The 7,792-nt window shown below is 37.6% G+C and overlaps 1 long non-coding RNA gene across 1 annotated transcript in view; it reads left to right on the top strand.

The window, feature by feature from the left end:
* The first annotated feature begins 399 nt into the window (after positions 1 to 399).
* LOC122236614 overlaps positions 400 to 7,792 on the top strand; it is a 50,630-nt gene continuing 43,237 nt past the window's right edge. Inside the window, exon 1 of the long non-coding RNA XR_006214704.1 lies at positions 400 to 523. This is a non-coding gene — a long non-coding RNA (uncharacterized LOC122236614). The remainder of the gene's footprint in view (positions 524 to 7,792) is intronic.

The raw sequence follows: 7,792 nt of genomic DNA, 5'->3' as shown, positions 1-7,792 counted from the left end.
GGTAAAACAAATAAAATACCCTGATCTAAAGGAATCAGAAGGTATGTACTAGAGTCAGAATGCACTACAGTGAAATAACAACATTTTCCAGGTCCCACTGCAAACTTCTGGATCCTATAAATCTTCACCCAGATGGACACAGTTGCAAGTGATACCATCTGAATGTTCCTGACATTTAGGGATTCCAATTACCCACTCTCTGTTACAAGCCTTACTTACATAACTGTGGAACATTTCTGCACATAGTCTGAAGAAAGATAGTATATGTGTAAGGGCACACCAAACTTGACCATCAAATTTTGAATTTGTATGTGTAATAATGGAACTCCCCATTATGACATGATGAAGACTTGGTTCTCCCTGCTCCTCTGCACTAAATATAACTATAAACTCTGGAAACAAACCAACAGACAATCAAAGAACTTTAAAAATTGGAAGAGGAAGATGAATTGGTGAGAGATCCCAGGGCTAGAGAGCAGCACAATAGCAGGACACCTTGTAAGCCCACAGCCACCAGAAGAAGGTAGGCCTAGTGTTTCTTGATTTCCAAACTAGCAACAAAGGGTATCCCAGATAAATTCACTCTTACTGGAGATCCAATGAGAGGGCCTCTGACAACACCAGGTGCATCCAGTAGAACCAGCAAGAGGGATCAACTGGAAGTGCTACTGTTAATAAGCAGCTAAAGAAGGTAGCCCCTTTTGCCACTGGTCCTATGACTCTGATCTCCCTCCCAGAAAAACCATGCTTCCAGGAGACATGGCAAGGTGGTTAGCACCACAACAAGTACCCAGACCAGGAGTTTCTCATCTCTTCAGCCAGGCTTGAGACTCTCCTCTCCCATCTGAAGACTCTGTGCAGCTGGAGGGCACCAACATAGGGGATCACGCCCCAACAAACACTCTGCCTGGAAAACCCTCTCTGTCCTTCATACGCAGGGGGCAACACACCACTACAAGCTCTCAGCTCAGGAAGCACTGTTTTGTCTCATGGGCCCAAGAATCCTTTCACCAGTCTAGCAGGAAAAGGCAGTCTGGCTGGTAAGCTACTTCAGATTTCTCAAGTGGCATCACTGGGGACCAGTAAAGCCCCAGTGACATGAAATAAACCAAACAGACCAACATAGCACCACACAGTTTCTGAAAACTAGACTGTAATTGAATCATTATCACTTCTCATTCTTTTGGCTAAGATTACGTGTAACTGAATTATTAAAGAAGACTAGGGCTTGCATGCCAACCCTAAACAGGGTGTCTTTCTGTTAAAATAAAATAATTTAAATAAAAGAATTTAAACAGAGTCTTCATATACAGTAGCCAAAATGTTCAAAATAACAATAAAAAATCATCATCATATCTAGAACCAGGGAGAACTGCAACCTGAATGCAAAAAGATAATCAACTAATGCTAACAGTGAAATTAATAAAATGTTGGAATTATCTCACAAGGATTTTAAAGTAACCATCATAAAAATGTTTTAACAAATAATTATGATATATCTTGAAATGAGAAACAGAAAACCTTAGAAAAGAAACAGAAGTTAGAATTAAAAAACAAATGGAAACTATAGAATTGAAAAATACAATAAGTTTTAAAAACTCAGTGGATGGGCTCAATAGTAAAGTGGAGATGATGGCAGATAGATCTGAGTTTGAGGGCAGAACAATAGAACTCAGCCAATCTGAACAACAGAGAATATAGGCTATACAACAACAACAACAACAACAAAAATGAGCACATCTTCAGGGATTTGTGAGACAATAACACAAGACCCAACATTCTTATCCTTGGAGTCCCATTGAGCAGCCAAAGATATAAGAGATGAAAAAGTAAAGAAATAAAGTCTGAAAATATCTCAAATTTGGCAAAAGAAACAAACCTACAGATTCATGAAGTTGAGGAAATCCACATCAAGACACATCATAATTAAACTTCTGAAACTAAAGCAAAGAAAATATCTTAAAATGAGTAAAAAAAAAATGACAGCTTACCTGAGTCTATGATGGCCATTAGGAAGTGACACAATGTTTGTTTAAATGCTGTAATAGAAGAACAGTCAATCATGAGTTTGAGTTTTATCCCTAGTGAAACTATCCTTCGGGAACTAAGGGGTAATAAAAACATTCTCAGATGAAGAAAAACTAAAAGGTTTTTCACTATCAGACTTTACCTTAATGATTAATGATAGAGGCTGATGGTGTGATACCAGTACCATTTGTATCAGTACAGTTTTGTATCAGGTTTTATACAACAACTTGCCATGAAGAATTTCAATTCCATGGGAAGGAGGTCTATTTAGATAATTTCAGTAAAAGAGAGTGAAGCAAAATGATAGAACCATTCACAGGGTGCTATGGAGCACACAAAGTGGGTGCATTAGGCCCAAGCATTGGTGCTTGGAGGAGATGATGTCCAAGTGAATCTTGACCCAAATGCAGAAAGTAGCTTGAGAGAAAATTTTGGAGAAAAAAAAGAACTAGAAAGTGGGGAGCTAGCCATAAGTAGGTATTTCTTAAACAGAGAACAAAAGCTTTTGCTTAGGAGAGAGCACAGGATAATACTGAGCAGGTGTTAGGGAAGTGGCATGTAATGCTTTGGAAAAGGAATTTTTATAACAGAAAATATGTAAAAGAAGGATTTCATTGTGGATTTTTCATGAAATAACCAGAGTCTGGACAAATCACTTAATGGAAATGCAGATGGTAGGGACTTACTGGTTTCAATGGAAAAAGAATTCATTTGCTTTATCAAGCTATTGTACTTAGCAGCAAAAGAAAGAAAAACATCAAAAACTACCCTTCAGGGACCTTGTAATTTTCTGCAATGGGAAAGTTCCTAATTTCTTCCTAAAATAGCCCTATGGCCCCTCTTTTCTTTTTAACATTCAAATGACAAATTTTGAAACTTAAGAAAAAATAAATTCAATGGGTAGTTTGTGATAAAGTTGTCTTCTGTTTGTGTGAATGGAAAATTTGTATTCCCTTTTCCTTTCCTTTATTTGAAAACAACAACAACAACAACGTTAATGTTGTAGAGCAAAACTTTTTGCAACTTAGCTACCAGAGGAATTTTATCTTTTACACTAAAATTACAACAGGTTATAAAATTATTTTTTATGCAGAAACATTTGTTTGCCATCAAAATGAATATGTATCTGTGATATGTACAATAAAATATAATGAAAATATAATGGTTTATGGAATTGCTGGCATATAATTTGTGGTTCTTGAACAACACATACAACAAAACGTCTTCCCAAGTAGGCCCACAATTTTGTTGAGATCACAATTTTCCTTGCTACACTGGGAGAAAAAACATCTTTCAGTTTTTCTGAAATGTTCTCATCTCCATCCCTTCTCCATTTCGATTGCTAAAATCATAATCCATTCCGTCTCTCTGTCTATCATCTAACCAGCTGGTCACCGAATTTTTATCACCTTTATCTCCTAAACCTACTCCTTAATCTCAGTTCATTGCCCTAGTTGAACAATCATCATTTCTTATGTTACTATCATAGTAAATTCCCAGCTCACCCATGGAGCTCTAGTTTCATCGCTTCAAATTATCCTTCACAGAACTAAAAAAGTAAGTGGTCTTTCTAAAAAAATGCATCTCATCACATGTTCCCTCTGTTTAAAAGTCTATAGGGGCATTCCCACCAACAGTGCCCTTTGTAGCAACATGGATGGAACTGGAGAGTGTGATGCTAAGTGAAATAAGCCATACAGAGAAAGACAGATACCATATGGTTTCACTCTTATGTGGATCCTGAGAAATTTAACAGAAACCCATGGGGGAGGGGAAGGAAAAAAAAAAAAAAAAGAGGTTGAAGTGGGAGAGAGCCAAAGCATAAGAGACTCTTAAAAACGGAGAACAAACTGAGGGTTGATGGGGGGTGAGGGGGGTGGGTGATGGGTATTGAGGAGGGCACCTTTTGGGATGAGCACTGGGTGTTGTATGGAAACCAGTTTGACAATAAACTTCATATATTGGAAAAAATTTTTAAAAAAAGTCTATAGGGGCTCACAATTGCTTTTAGACTAAAATCCAAACCCCAAGGCATGGTCCCAGTGTTTTTGTGGGATGATTCCTGATAGTCTTTTTAAGGTTTTTGAGACATTTGGGATTTGTACAAAAACAAGAACTAAAACACATATCTTCTGATACCTTCTCTGCACATAAATTTCTTTTGATAATTTTAAAAATATTAATACATAATACCTTTTATACCATGACTGAACTCTATCTTTTAGCAAATTCTAAAATGAAATTTAGGTCAAATAAAGATGAGTGTATATAATCAACTCTATTCACAAATTGACATTCCATAAGTGAGAAACAAAAAGTTTACTTTAGTTTTTCCCCCAAAATGTATTTGCTTTACGGAAGTTTGACCTTTATATTCATTGGAACACAGACCTAACTGCAGCACCACAGACTCAGTGATAATACAAATAGTGTTTTCATAAAGGACAAGTGAATGCGCTCTCAGTAACAACCTGGTCTAGATTAGGAAGGCTGTGGCAGAAATGAGAAGGAACCAGAGACAGTTTAGATGAGTTTGTAATGATTTTACTGAGAATATAATCTATTTGTTCATTTTTTCCTGTGAGCAGAATCTTCCATTACAGGAAGAAAAATACAAAAAAAAATTAAGGCTCTTGGAACCTCTGCTATCTGTAAACCTTTAAGATTGTGTTTACCCAATTGGATTACAATGAAACATAAACATGAGGATCTGGCCATGACATTGGGCAGATATAGTAATCAGCTGGGTTCCAACTGCTGGGAAATCTCTACCAGAAACTTCTCAAGTTCACTCACAAGATGATAATTCACTCCCTAGGGCAATCGACACTTCTAAATAAAAAATCAAGAGGAGATGAATTGTATTTCAAGGTTAACTCAGCACAGTTCTCACAGATTTAAAACAGAAACATGATCTATGTTTGGAGTCTAAGGTCTACATCCGCCTCATTATTTTTAGTGTTCCCTTAATTTTATTTACATTTAAACACTTCTTTAAATCACACACTAATATGTGCACAAATTTCGTTTAGTTTTTCCATGATGCCCCGCACAGGGTCAAACACAAAGGAAGTGTTTGATAAATAAATATTGATGGAGGGATATTAGTTAGGGTTTGTGCATTTTGCTGTTTCACAAGCATAATAAAACGATTATAGTTTCCAAAGACCTTTCAAATAATCTATCCCTTTTAAACTTTGTAACAATGAAGTAGATATTATTACATGAATCTTTTATTTTTTTATTTTTTTAAACATCTTTTTAAAATTTTCTTTTTAATGCTTATTTATTTTTGAGAGAGAAAGGCATAGAGTGTGAGGGGGGGAGGGGCAGAGAGAGAGGGAGACACAGAATCTGAAGCAGGCTCCAGGCTCTGAGCTGACAGCACACAGCACGATGCAGGGCTCGAACTCATGAATGGTGAGATCATGACCTGAGCCAAAGTCGGATGCTTAACCAACTGAGCCACCCAGGCACCCCTAAATGAATCTTTTAAAAGGCGTAATGATGTCTGCCTCAGAGGACACTTAGAAAACAGAGGAGTCACTATCATTGCAGAGTAAAGGCTCTGCCTCTCTGCACTGTCAGAAGGGAATATGGGGTTTATATTTTAAAGAGAGTAGGTTGACTGCCCATCTAGAGTCTCAGTCATTAGGAGAGGAGATGCTGGAGAAAAACGCCTTAGTCTTTCTATAACTAGTCTTAGTCTCTACTACAACTGCCACCCAAATCACTTTTACCTAATTTTTGAAGTTCTGTATTAGCTGCCTGACCAGTCTCCCTTTACTAACTGCTCCCTTCAAACCAACGTTTCCTACAATGCTTCTAAGAGTGACCTTTTAAAAATGCATATCTGAGGGGTGCCTGGGTGGCTCAGTCAATTAAGTATCCGACTTCGGCTCAGGTCATGATCTTGTGGTTCAAGGGTTCAAGCCCTGTGCCATGCTCTGTCCTGACAGCTAGGAGCCTGGAGCCTGCTTGGGATTCTCTCTCCCTCTCTCTCTGCCCCTCCGCCACTCATGCTCTGTTTCTGTTTCTCAAAAATAAATAAACTTTTAAAAAAATTAAAAATGCACATCTGATTTTGTCATCTCCCTGTTTTTTGGAAGTAAACGCTTCCCACTTCTCTTAGAATAAAGATCACAGTCCTTCTAATCACATTAATGACCAATTTTGATACAATCATGTTAATGACTAATTATGAGGCAAAGTGATACAAAAGAAGGGGGACAATAATACTAGAAAACAATAACGTGGAAGATGCAAGGGGTGAATGGACTTATTTCTAAGATCTTTGTATTGTTTGGAAAGAGAGATATTGCCAAATATGTATGTTAAAAATATACAGATATGATTTTTTTCATATACTATAGTACAGCATTCTTAGATTTTATACTGAAAGCTATTATCTCAATTGACCTTAAGTTTGATGATACAATAATTTGTCTCTCCCACATGGCTAGCAACCTTCAGGACCACTTAGATGGCAGGTAAACTAGTGGACACTCAAGGGCCTCCTCTGCAAGTGCCATACGTGTTCTCCAGTCAACCTCACATAATTTTAACTGATAAAAAGTCATATGTGGGGAAAGTAGCCCCAAGCAGAAAGTCAACAGTTAGTGATGCATACAAAAATAATAATAATAGTAATGATTCTTGGCCTTAAAACAGAAGTTTTACAGGGGGGTTTATTTGCAACCTTAATGTTTGTAAAGTTTGGAACTTGCAAAGAATAGGTCTTGTGTAAATGCTAACAAACTGTTTTATGTAACTGTAAGAAGTTCTGTGCCTAACCAATTCATTAACTCCCAATCATACAGAAATGTACTAAAGCAATAATTTTGTGAATCACTGTTTCAACATGGCTATATTTATTTAAAAAAATATTGTTGGGGCGCCTGGGTGGCTCAGTCAGTTGGGTGTCCGACTTCAGCTCAGGTCATGATCTCACAGTTTGTGAGTTCAAGCCCTGTGTGAGGCTCTGTGCTGACAACTCAGAGCTTGGAGCCTGCTTCAGATTCTGTATCTCCCTCGCTCTCTGCCCCTCCCCCGCTCTCTCTCTCTCTCAAAAATAAACATTAAAGAAATTGAAAAAATTGTTATTATATTTAAATCACTTAGAATAAAGTAGATTAAAACTAGTTGACCAATCCTGCACTTTCCAACCAGTGATTTTGATATTGTGTACACAGTCTAATGTCATAACTTGGAATTTAACCCAAAGAAAATATTTGAGACAACTTAAGTTAATTTATAGAACTCTTTTTTTAAAGTTTATTTATTCTGAGAAAGAGAAAGGGAGGAAGAGATAGAAAGAGAGAGAAGACAGCATGCATGTGAGGGAGGGGCAGAGCGAGAGGGAGAGAGAGAATCCCAAGCAGGCTCCATGCTGTCAGTGCAGAGCCCCATGTGGGGCTCAAACCCACAAACCATGAGATCAGAACCTGAGCCCCAATCAAGAGTCAGAGGCTTACCCAATTGAGCTACCCAGGAACCCCAAGTTAATTTATAGAACTCTTGGTTGCATTGTGAATCATTTCTGAACTTCGGCTTTTAAATTGTTTTTAAACACAACACAACAGTAAAATAAAGTATTAACTTCAAAAAAACAAAGAGATCCTAGTCCTTGACTTGAAAACACCTTGCATGTTTAACCCCGCCCCCTGCTCAGCCATTACCAGGATCCCTCTCCTCCAAGCTTTCCACACTCAGCCATAGTGGAGCTTGTTAAGCTCCTTGACTGGCTAGTTCTCTACTGTCTTGG

This window comes from Panthera tigris, chromosome A1, assembly GCF_018350195.1.
Source record: "Panthera tigris isolate Pti1 chromosome A1, P.tigris_Pti1_mat1.1, whole genome shotgun sequence".
In the NCBI taxonomy this organism is placed as follows: domain Eukaryota; kingdom Metazoa; phylum Chordata; class Mammalia; order Carnivora; family Felidae; genus Panthera; species Panthera tigris.
This window is presented reverse-complemented; position numbering and strand designations above follow the sequence as displayed.